The 12,085-nt window shown below is 44.4% G+C and overlaps 1 protein-coding gene across 1 annotated transcript in view; it reads left to right on the top strand.

The window, feature by feature from the left end:
- Positions 1-11,823: 11,823 nt before the first annotated feature.
- The window catches only part of ATG10 (autophagy related 10), a 111,709-nt gene continuing 111,447 nt past the window's right edge, over positions 11,824-12,085 (top strand). Inside the window, exon 1 of the mRNA XM_035099694.2 lies at positions 11,824-11,991. The gene's annotated coding sequence lies outside the window, so the exon portion shown is untranslated. The remainder of the gene's footprint in view (positions 11,992-12,085) is intronic.

Here is a 12,085-nt window from a genome sequence, read left to right as displayed (position 1 = left end):
CTGGAGACTGTCGGACTTTTTAACGAGGTGGGGGTGGGGATCATTTCCCTCCCTGCAAAGGCCAAGTTCCCTTCGGGGGCGGGAATGTGTCTGCTAGTGGTGGAGCGGCAGACCAAAGTGGACCTGGCCACCTCACTCTTTCACAACACACAGCACCCTCATCCACCCATTCACACTCATTCCCAAGCACACTTCAGCCATCCATCACCTGGTTATTCTTTGACACTCACATTTGCATTTGAGGAAAACCTTCCATTTTTAGCAGTGGCAGGTGGGGCAGGATGAGCTGGGTGGGGATACACTGCTCTTCCAGCTTCTGAAGAAGGAAGTGGGGAGCTCAGCATGATGTGGGTGCTATGGCAGGAGTGCCAGATTGAGCCTCTGCACCTGCTTCGCTCTGCACTGCCTTGCCCATCCTCCTCCCCGTAAGTGGCAGCCACATGCGGCATCATAGCTGCCAAGTTTTCCCTTTTCTCGCAAGGAAGCCTATTCAGCATAAGGGAATTTCCCTTAAAAAAGGGGATAACTTGGCAGCTATGTGCGGCATTCAGAGCCTGGGAGAACAACACAGCCCCCGGTGATAGACAGAATACCAATATGCTTGTGTCCAATCTCATTGACTAAACCAGGCACCCCCAGACTACGGCCCTCCAGATGTTTTGGCCTACAACTCCCATGATCCCTAGCTAACAGGACCAGTGGTCAGGGAAGATGGGAATTGTAGTCCAAAACATCTGGAGGGCCGAAGTTTGGGGATGCCTGGACTAAACCATACAAAAAAGGCATAATTTATTGGCTTATGCTTTCTTGTGGGCATGATTGTCTTTACCTGAATGCTCACAGTAATATAAAAAGGTTGCGGATACAACCTTCTCCCCTTCTCCATAAACTGCGTTAAGCCTGGTTTAAACCTTCCCTAGAGCAGAATGCCTGTTGCAGTCTTAGCAGCCGCTTTCACATTGCTCTGGTTCCTGATCCCACAGTGTTTTGAACAGAACCAGTGCTTTTTTCCCTGGGGGGTATACAGGGGTACGCACACCCCTAAACATTTTGTGAATCTTTGTACTTCTGTCCATTTACTGCATTTATTTTTCCCAATTTGAACGATAAAATGGTGATGTTCTTGAGTCAAAATGAGAGTACCCCTAAACATTTTTAAGAAAAAAACACACTGAAATATGTCTGTACAATGGCCACCCCCTTTGCAGTCGTTCCTTCAATATGTGGTCGGGGGTGGGGGGGTGGGAGCGGAGGGGATGGGCATGGGCATGGGCATGGAGTGCAGCCCTGCTTTCATCTGCAGAGTATAACATCCTCAGAGGTCTAAAATCTTCTATCCATGTGGTTAGGGATTGCATGGTTAGGTAGCAGTAACAACAAGAATACATAGCTGCCAAGTCTCCCGTTTTCCCCGGGAAATCCCCGTTTTCCCAGCTGTTCCTAGCTGAAAAAACGGTTTTCCCCGGTTTATTCTGGCGTGGCAGCCATTTTGGAACTGGGCGGAGCATGCTCAGCAGCGACTTTTGATGCTGCTTTGCCCAATTCCAAAATGGCTGCAGTGCGACTTCTGGCGTGGCGGCCATTTTGGAACTGGGCAAAGCAGCATCAAAAGTCACTTCTGAGCATGCTCCGCCCAGTTCCAAAATGGCGGCAGCGCTACTTCTGGTCTGCTATTTCCGGCCCGGTCCCTTATTTCTCTGACAGCAACTTGGTAGGTATGCAAGAATAACTCAGCTGGGATTTTTTTCTGGCTCTGCATGCCTCCTGAATTGTTCCCATCTCATGGCGCAGTAACAGCACTTTAAGAAAGGAATCCCGTTCTGGCGTTCATAAGTATGGATTTTAAACATTACCCTTTGGTGGTACTTGATATTTATGGGAACCAGCCAAGAAGGTAACATTTTGGCTGATCAGCAGCAGTTGCCTCTGAGGACAGGAATCACTCAATACTGCTTTTCCTTTTTGACATTTCCATTGCTCCAACTATGCTTCTTTTATGTCTGTCGAACAGAGTATTTACTTTTAAAAAGCATTTTAACCATACTGTACATTAAAATTAGCTACATTGTGATCATGCTGTTGTTGAATTAACCCCGATGCAAAGTAGCACCACATTATTATTATTATTATTATTATTATTATTATTATTATAAATTAAATTTCTATGTGACTCTTCAGCCGATGGTCACAGGGCAGTTTATAAAAACACAAAAGAGTACATAACACAGTAGCAAATGAAAACAATAAGCTCCCAGTTTAAAAGGCCATAGATTATTTAATTAGCCAAAGGCTAATTTTGATTTGTACACAGATTTACAATTTATAGGGTGTGGGCTTTAAACACCTTTGGTCAGAACAAGACATTATTAGATTATCAGGCCACTTCTGAAAAAAGCAATCCTGTGGCTCCTCTGATAACATGTGGCAATGTGATATCAGACAAATGGCAGCCGCCATAGGTTATAAAGAAGTGAATAGGTGTGCCATATCAGTTGCTGGGGAACACAAGTAGAAAGAAAGAAAGAAAGAAAGAAAGAAAGAAAGAAAGAAAGAAAGAAAGAAAGAAAGAAAGAAAGAAGAGGAGTTTGGATTTGATATCCCGCTTTATCACTACCCGAAGGAGTCTCAAAGCAGCTAACATTCTCCTTTCCCCTCCTCCCCCACAACAAACACTCTGTGAGGTGAGTGGGGATGAGAGGCTTCAGAGAAGTGTGACTAGCCCAAGGTCACCCAGCAGCTGCATGTGGAGGAGCGGAGACACGAACCCGGTTCCCCAGATTATGAGTCTACCGCTCTTAACCACTACACCACACTGGCTCTCAGTGCAGAAAGAGTGCAGTTACCCTCAGGTGCTACTTGCAGGCTTCCCTTAGGCATCTGATTGGCTACTGTAAGAACAGGATGTTGGGCAGAGTTGGGCCTGTTCCAGCAGCTGCGTATATGCTCATTACTGGTTGGGTTTTTTTGGGGGGGGGAGAAGCTATATTAAGCAGCCACCTAACATGTTTCCTAACAGAGCTTGATAAATTAAAAGTGTCCTTTCTCCCAAATAAGCTTCCACCACATATCTTTAAATATTGGTTGTAGTATTGTAGTTCATGTAACCATAGTGCTTGTGATACCCAGATGGGACATAGACAGCAATGGGTGAATGATTAAATCCAGCAAGAGCGGCATAATAGCTATCAAGAAGATCGCCTGCATATTTGATGAGAACTGGTGCCTGACGACAACCGCCCCCCTTCTGCTCTGGTTTGGGAGAGTATGTTATCGCCACCATTCAAATAACTCCATAGGAGCCAGGTAGTTTTCTTCCAGAATTTCCATCCCTCCTTAGCATGCACTCCACTCTCTTCCCAAAGCCCTAGAGAAATTCTGACTGCGTCAGAGCATTACAGCATGCAGCTGATTAGAAACTGTGTTTCAGGCTATTACTCTGTAAAGCAGTAGAATTTTAGCTGTGGAATTTGAATGTAAGGGAATGAAATGAAGACAAAGGTTGGTTGGTTTCTTGAGGCTTACCGTTGACTTAAAGTCAGCAGAAGAGTTAATAAAGCCAAAAAGAAGAGCACACATCAACTGTAAAAAACGATCCCAGTATGTGTAATAGTTTTTCTGTTGCTCTGTAACCATATAGTCTGGGATATTATAACACTGGCGAGTACCCCCAAACAGTTGTGTTAATATTTTTGCTAATGAGTTCTGACCTGTATAGGTAGTGCCTGATAATGACTGTAATTAAAAGTCTTACAAGCCTCATCAACTAAATCCTTTTCTCCCTTGAGGCGTCTTCTAAATTGTTATTTGCATTTGGTTTTGTATTCCTACCCCCCACCCCAAAGTTTTTAGGTCAAGGTGCTTGCCAGGCTTTTCAGACAATCTGCAGAAAATCAAGGAAGTATTTACAGTACTGGTTAAGTCAGACAGCGAATCACTATGCATCTACCCCAGAGCAATCTCATGATGTTAGTATTGTGGTATTTGTGTATTCTTCATTTGCTACTCTTCTAACTTTTTCTTATTTACTTGTTTGCACAATATTTTCATGGTCATCCCAGGCTGCTAACATCCAGCTTTAATCCAACTGAGTAAATTGGTTGCAGAATGAATTGATAGTTGGGTCAAGATATTAGCTAAATGTGTTTGGGCTTGCCATTAGGAAAGCTTGCCAACAATTTGTGAATAGCTATTCAAAGCCCTAGGAGACTTTAGAAGTGGCAAAAATAGATATCATTTCATTACACAGGATAAATTGTTCTGTATGTACTACAGATTCATCAGATTAATGTGAACTGTAGGAAACTTGTGTTGTGGGTATGTAAAACTAAAGAGAAATTTATTTCAGTAATGTAATATTTATTGAATCAGTGACTTTACAATAATACAAATAAAAAGATATGGACTGGAAAAAACAGATTTGCTATATTTTAAGATTTAAAAGCAACTTTCTGATGAAAAGAACCTGAAGCAGTGTACAGTCAAAGCACAAATGTTGCATGATGTGATGAAAGACCAAATCTGAATATAGATGGACTCTGCCACAAACTCTGCTAGACCTCCACATCTAGCTGGAAATTACAGCTTTCAGAGACAGGAAGCTAACTACTCTGTGACAGCAATAAAAGTGAAGTCTAAGCCAGTGAATTAAACCTTCTTGAAAATGTGATGGGCCGAACAATCCTATAGTCATATTACGCTGGGGTGAAGATACATTGCCACTACACCTGCAGAACAGTTGCCAAAGCCTATACAGTGGTACCTCAGGCTAAGAACTTAATTCGTTCTGGAGGTCCATTCTTAACCTGAAACTGTTCTTAACCTGAGGTACCACTTTAGCTAATGGGGCCTCCTGCTGCCGCCGCACAATTTCTATTCTCATCCTGAAGCAAAGTTCTTAACCCGAGGTACTATTTCTGGGTTAGCGGAGTCTGTAACCTGAGGTACCACTGTACTCACCCTGTCGGGGTAGGGGATCTAAAAGTGAAGGGGAAAACACCCACCTTATTCCTGGAAACTTTGCCAGGCCACTCCAGCAAGGGGCACATTCAGAAATGATACTTACATGCCACACAGACGAGGCAAGAGTCAATCTGCCCAAACCAATCTGAGCAAATGGCTTTATGTCACAGCATTCCTAACACTCAAGAAACGCAGAGAATCAGGCAGAGGCAGCAGCTGTAGCCAAGGAAACTCTGTGGCATGCTGTGCTAAATCACAAATATGCAAGCATGCTCCAAGGATGGCTTGTTCAGATCTCACCATGGTTGAAATATTTAACTTCACCGCCAGCCTGCTTGTCTTTGAGCCATCAATCTGGCCCTACCAGCTGACTCCTGCTCATCCCTCAATCTTATGATAATATAACTTTGGGTGAGCAACACAGGAAAAAAATGGTGACCTTGGAAGCCAGCCAGCCTCTCTTGAGGCAGGGGCACATGCTCTTTGGGCAATTATGGATCCAAGTGGTACCATACAGGCAGCAGAACTTCCTCTGGTACATGCAAATTCAGCCGCACTGTGATCATTGAGTGCCATAGGGCAAGGGTACCAGCTGTGGCATCTGCACAGGACCTTGGATTGGAATGGGCATTGTGCAGTGCCAGCCAAATGTGTGGCTGCGTGCCACTAGATGGACCCTGCAGCTTCAGAAGGTGGCTTGTGGAAAGCAAAGGGAGACATATAGAGAGAGCAAGCAGTAAACAACAATCAGCGGTTAGTAGGCTCCAGAGCTGGATACACAGTAGATATTTCTAAGTGAGGGAACAGGGGGAAGAGGAAGCGGTGTCACCTGAGTGATCAGTCAGTATCTCATATCTCAGCGTCCTTCCTTTGGAGGGGAGAGGCTCCAGTTCCCCCTCCATTCTCCTGTCCTGTGATGCTGTAATCTAACAGACCCTCAGCCATCAATCTTCAGTATAGGATTGCATCCCGACAGACTTTGCTATTGTAGATGGTCTTCAGCAAGCTAAAGGTAAAAGGTAAAGGGACCCCTGACCATTAGGTCCAGTCGTGACTGACTCTGGGGTTGCGCGCTCATCTCGCATTATTGGCCGAGGGAGCCGGCGTATAGCTTCCAGGTCATGTGGCCAGCATGACAAAGCCGCTTCTGGCAAACCAGAGCAGCACATGGAAACGCCACCGTTTACCTTCCCGCTGTAGCGGTTCCTATTTATCTACTTGCATTTTGACGTGCTTTCAAACTGCTAGGTTGTCAGGAGCTGGGACCAAGCAACGGGAGCTCACCCCGTCACAGGGACTCGAACCGCCGACCTTCTGATCAGCAAGCCCTAACCACAGCACCACCTGGGTCCCTTCAGCAAGCTACTTCCTGTAAACTGCTCTCTCTCTCTCTCTCTCTCTCTCTCACTCCCCATATGCATAGACTAAACAGTAACCTATTTCACAGGGCTGTGGATACTCAGATCTCTATTTAGTTAGGGACTTGTAGGATGACCTTGGGCAAGTCATTATCTCCACTTGCATTTTGTATGAAATCATAATTACTTACTGTCTTTCCAAGTGGAAGACTAAAAATAAAACAAAACTATACAGCACATTTACAAGACTGATGTGATTATAGCTATGCCATTCCGTTATGAAAATGGCTCCCTTTTTCTAGAATGGGTGCTAGAAAGAAAGAAAGTGGGTTCATTTTAATTTTTCAACATGGCTGAGATAAGTACTCTTGAGGCTTTGGGCATGGTGGTTCTGCTGTCCTATGACCAACATTTCGTGAGATAAGCAGCCCCAAGTAACCAACATGCTTAAGTCTATAGTAATTAACACATAAAAGGGGTTAAAACTATAGCGTAAGCTGTCCTGCCACACTTAGCTATGTTCACTACCTCTCACATTGGAAGGCAATAGGACATGATGCCTTTATTTTCTCTTCAGTTGACCTGAGAAGCTCAGTGTGTGAAGAACGACCACCTTAGTCGCATGGCTCTCACAAGCTACGCTATACCAATAATTTAGGAAATTTCACCACTGCAACTAAGCTGAATTTTACTGCATTTGCAAGCTTTTCTGAATGCTGTATGGAAAAGCACATGAATTTGATCTTTGGAGAGTTCGTAAGTAAACTATTTTTAACTTAACAAGCATGTGGTCTTTTTCTATGCTAGGGGAAGTGGAAACTTTGGAAAGAAACATTTTAAGGGGACATTTTGGAACTCATTTTGAAGGGCACATTTTTGAGTTTTACTGTTGATATTTCCACGCTTTACTTTGCTGCATATTTTGTGATTTTAAATCTCTGCTTGATTTCTCTCACCGAGTGCTTGCCCCAAACTTGGATCTTGGCATCCAGGAATTCTCCTTTTATACCTATTTTTTCCCTTGAACCAACACATTTCATGTGTATGTATCTGCTTGCCATCTGCTCAGCAGACACAGCACAAATCTGTCTTTTTCCAACAGAAATTGCCTTATACTTGTTGACTCACTGGTTTCCCTCTGCTCAGAAAAGGACGTCAAAACAATAAAAATGACATTTGACTCCAGGTGTAGGAGAGGATCAAAGACCACTCTAAATATCCTCAATGCTTTGTATACAGACTTTCCCTCTTAAATAGATGCTGCCTACTCACTGAATGTACACCTCACTGTAAGTACTGTTAGACCAGCGGTTGGCAAGGTTTTACCTGCCTGGGCCAGTCAAGTCTTGTGGAGATCTCTCCGTAGGCCGGATCATGTGTTTGTGTGTGATTTTCGATGTCTGTGCATGCGCAGACGCGATATCCGTTGTCTGCGCGTGCACACATGCGATTTCCTGCACTGCGGAAGCGAATCCCCCATGCTGCGCAGGTTTAGTGCAGTGCACGGGGACTTGCTGAGTGGGCAGCTCGGTTCGGGGGGTGGCCGGTTAAACTGCCCCCGTGGGCCGCAGGTTGCTGACCCCTGTGCTAGACAAACTGTCAATGGTAAATCGGTCCTGTTATAACTTTCCTCTAGGAAGATTATCAGATCTTCACACACACAGCTGTAAAATAGCATGCTCAAGTTTTCAGCACTGATTTATTGAATAATTATCATTGAGGATTCCATTAACAATTATTGAGGATTTCAGTCATTTCTGCATGACTTGTAGACAAGGAATAAGACATTCATTCAGATTATGTGTGTTTTTTTAATTTAGGAAATTTGTATTTTGCACCCCAGCAAGAGATCTCAATGTGGTTTTCATAAATAAGTACACTAAAAATTATGACCTATTTAACTACAGGATTGGAAAACAACAGGTAATGTAGGTAAAATTCCACAAAGATGAATGTGAACCATGTCGAGAATTTTTTTTATTTCAAGTTTCTTTTTTTGGGGGGGGGGTGTCTCACCCACATCATAAGTTTTAAATACTCTTATACCACTTTAACTGTCATGGCTACCCCCTCCACCAAGAATCTTGGAAACTGTAGTTTGTTATGGGTGCTGAAAGTTGTTAGGAAACCCTTCACATAGCTACAATTTTCTGTTAAAGCGGTCTAAGAGTGCTTTTATCACATGGTGTTGATGGGAATGACAACAGCTGGATTTTTGCTAAGCATTTCACTTAAATATCACTGTGTGTGTGTGTGTGTGTGTGTGTGTGTGTGTGTAATTAAAGTGAGTTGAAAAAGTCAGCTCTATCTTTCTTTACAGAGCTGGCAAGAAGTGAAAAATGAAACGGCTAATATTTAGGAACAAATCATATATCCAGACAAAGTCAGTGGTGCAGAGGAATTTAGCCAACTCTACATCATTTATTTGACAGTACCACATGGCAAGCAATGGCAGAGTGGGCTTTAAAAGCTGAAGACAGATTGTTTCTTTAGTTTGTACTTTGGGTGAAGTATAACTGCAGCATAGTAAAGTATCAAACAGATAAAACATTCTGGGTATAATTACATAGTCAGCAACTTGTGATATCCACTGTAATGGAGTTGGTCTTAGAGAGGTCACTAGGAATGCTTATAACAAATGTTATGAAGCCCGATGATCAACAGCCTCTTGGATCATGTTAAATTTACTCCCTTTATGTCACTAAATTTAGCTGTGCTTGTCGGTCATTGTTAACAAAAATCTTCTTCAAAATGCCCCACTGTGGGAGGGATTATGTCCAGCATCTTGAAAGAGGCAGTGGTGCAGACCTTCCTGAAGATCCTCCTTAGATCTAGAGGTTTTAGAAAACTACCACCTAGTCTCAAATATTCCCTTCCTGAGCAACATGATTGTGTGTGTATGCGTGGCCAGTAAGCAGCACTGCAGCAGAAGGGAAGCACATTTGGTTTTAGCATCGAAACATCTTTGGTTACTCTGATAGATGACTTTTATTGGGAGATACAAGAGGGAGTGCGACCATGTTGGTTCTTCTCAGCTTCTCAGCAGTTTTCAGCATCATTAACCAGGGTGTCCTTCTGGACTCAGTCAGTGTGGTTGGAGCTGGTGGTGTCACTCCTATCTGCATGGTCGGTACCAGAAAGTAATACTAGGCAACTGTTGCTTAGATTTGTGGCTTTTGAGCTATGGGGTCTTCTGTTATTTCTGCTATTCAACATCTGTATTAAAGTATTGAGAGCTGTCACCTGGGGATTTCATGCACAGTACCATCCGTATGCTGGTGACATGCAGCTCTGTCTCTCCATCTGAATCAGTCCCTTAACACTAAAATTTCCCATATATTTGAAATGCTTTCCTTGTGTGTCCTTTGTACAATACTGGCCTACTAAAAACATAAGAAATAAATTAATTCCAACAATAGGCACTATTTATAAGGTACCAGCTTTTAACAGCATTTTTCGTCTTTGTGTCCTTATATTTATTTCACGATAGTGTTTGAATTTCCAAATATTACTTATAAAGTTACTTTACCATCTCATTTTAGTATACAATTATATAACCGATAATTATTTTAACAAATGGTGCAAGAAAGGGTTAAATATTCTAGTTTGTACTTCTGTATTGTTATTTTTTAATAGAAGGGGTAGGAAATGGAATGTCACACAGTCACCGCCACATCATACATTTAAAGCACCCTTATACCACTTTAAAGGACCCAGGTGGCGCTGTGGTTAAACCACTGAGCCTAGGGCTTGCTGATCAGAAGGTCGGCGGTTCGAATCCCTGTGACGGGGTGAGCTCCCGTTGCTCGGTCCCAGCTCCTGCCAACCTAGCAGTTCGAAAGCACGTCAAAGTGCAAGTAGATAAATAGGGACCGCTACAGCGGGAAGGTAAACGGCGTTTCCATGTGCTGCTCTGGTTTGCCAGAAGCGGCTTTGTCATGCTGGCCACATGACCTGGAAGCTGTACGCCGGCTCCCTCGGCCAATAATGCGAGATGAGCGCGCAACCCCAGAGTCGGTCACGACTGGACCTAATGGTCAGGGGTCCCTTTACCTTTACCTTTTTTATACCACTTTAACAGTCATGGCTTCCCCCCCCCCCCAATTCTAGGTACACCCATTAAAAACGACAGTTGGGAGTTGTTAGGAGACCCCTAACAAGACCTACAATTCCAAGCATCTGTAACAAACCAGTTCCCATTATTCTTTGGAGGAAGTCACAACTGTTAAAATGGTATAAGGGGTCTTTAAAATGAATTCAAATAATTTCCCCTTTGAATGGACCAGAGCTTCTTTTCGATCTATCCTATGTAATGCCTGCACTATGTGGAAGATTGGTTCCCCTCTGAAGTACAGACAGCTCCCCATTTACATGGGGGTTGCATTCTGAGGCACCACACATTTAAGTGAAGTCGTTTCTATTGGGAACACCATTGAAAAAGCCTGCAAACACCCTCTAAACCAGGGGTAGGCAACCTAAAGCCCATGGGCCGGATGTGGCCCAATCACCTTCTCAATCCGGCCCACAGACGGTTCGGGAATCAGCGTGTTTTTACATGAGTAGAATGTGTCCTTTTATTTAAATGGCATCTCTGGGTTATTTGTGGAGCATAGGAATTCGTTCATTTCCCCCCCAAAAAATATAGTTCGGCCCACCACATGGTCTGGGGGACGGTGGACCAGGCCACGGCTGAAAAAGGTTGCTGACCCCTGCTCTAAACCTCTGGAAACCCTTGGGGAGTGAAACCCCCTCCCCAACTTGCTCTCTCAAAGCTTTGTTGCTCAAACTCCAACTCTCCCCATGCCTCAAAGGTCAGTGCAAAGGCTTGTGGGATTGCTATGTGCTATTTTTGCACATTTTATGCCATATTTTAGTGCTCTACTTCACTCTGCCTCACGGCCCCCAGAAAGTTACCTCGCTTCAAGGTTATTGGAACGAGGAAGGCTGCCTTCTGCCAAGTTCTCACCAAGACTAAAAGATTTCAGCAAAACATTTTACAATTCTGGATGAGATGAGTCAGAGCAACAAACTGCAGGGACTGGCAACGTTCCCGCCAACTCTCAGAACTTTTATCTGGCCTCATCGCTTTGGTGAAGTTAGCCAGCGCCGCGAGAACCGCAGACGTGATCAGCGCTCATTTTTTGCAGGCTACTTGGGGGGGGGGGCGCGGAGCAGCAGGTTGTGTACTGTGAACCCTTATTTGCTGCAATAGAAGGCAGGAATTTTGGGGAGGAAAAGTATTGCCGCTTTGCAAACGCGGAAATAGAGCGGGAACAATTCCAGCTGCCTCATGTTTAGTAACACACTTTTTTAAAATAAAAAAGGGGGGAAAGGTGAACTTGGGAGGAGGACCTTCACGTTAACCGCTGCCAACCCTAAAACAACGCGCAGCACCCTTTCCCAACACAACACTTTTCCCCCTGCCCTCTAACCGCTCCCTCGCATACAGACGCGCATGCGTCGGACTAGCACATGCGCTTTCGAAGTGCGGGTTCCGAGGCTCTTACCGGAGCCCGAGAGCGGTGGGAGAGAGAGGGAAGGAAACCGCGCGGGTGCTTCTGCGCTTGCGCTCTGGCGCGCTCTCTCTCTCTCCCATCCCCCGAGCTCCTCCCACAAGAAAGGAAGAGACGGAGCCTTGTGCGCATCCGTCAGAAATTGGCGGGAGGCGGAGAAGGTGAGCGAAAGGGGGAGTCGAGGCGAAGAGGGAGGATGGAAAGGAAGAGGCGGCTGCAGGAGGGGTTTCAAATAGCTTTTTGCGTGCCAACTTC

This window comes from Zootoca vivipara, chromosome 11 (assembly GCF_963506605.1).
Source record: "Zootoca vivipara chromosome 11, rZooViv1.1, whole genome shotgun sequence".
Taxonomy (NCBI): domain Eukaryota; kingdom Metazoa; phylum Chordata; class Lepidosauria; order Squamata; family Lacertidae; genus Zootoca; species Zootoca vivipara.
This window is presented reverse-complemented; position numbering and strand designations above follow the sequence as displayed.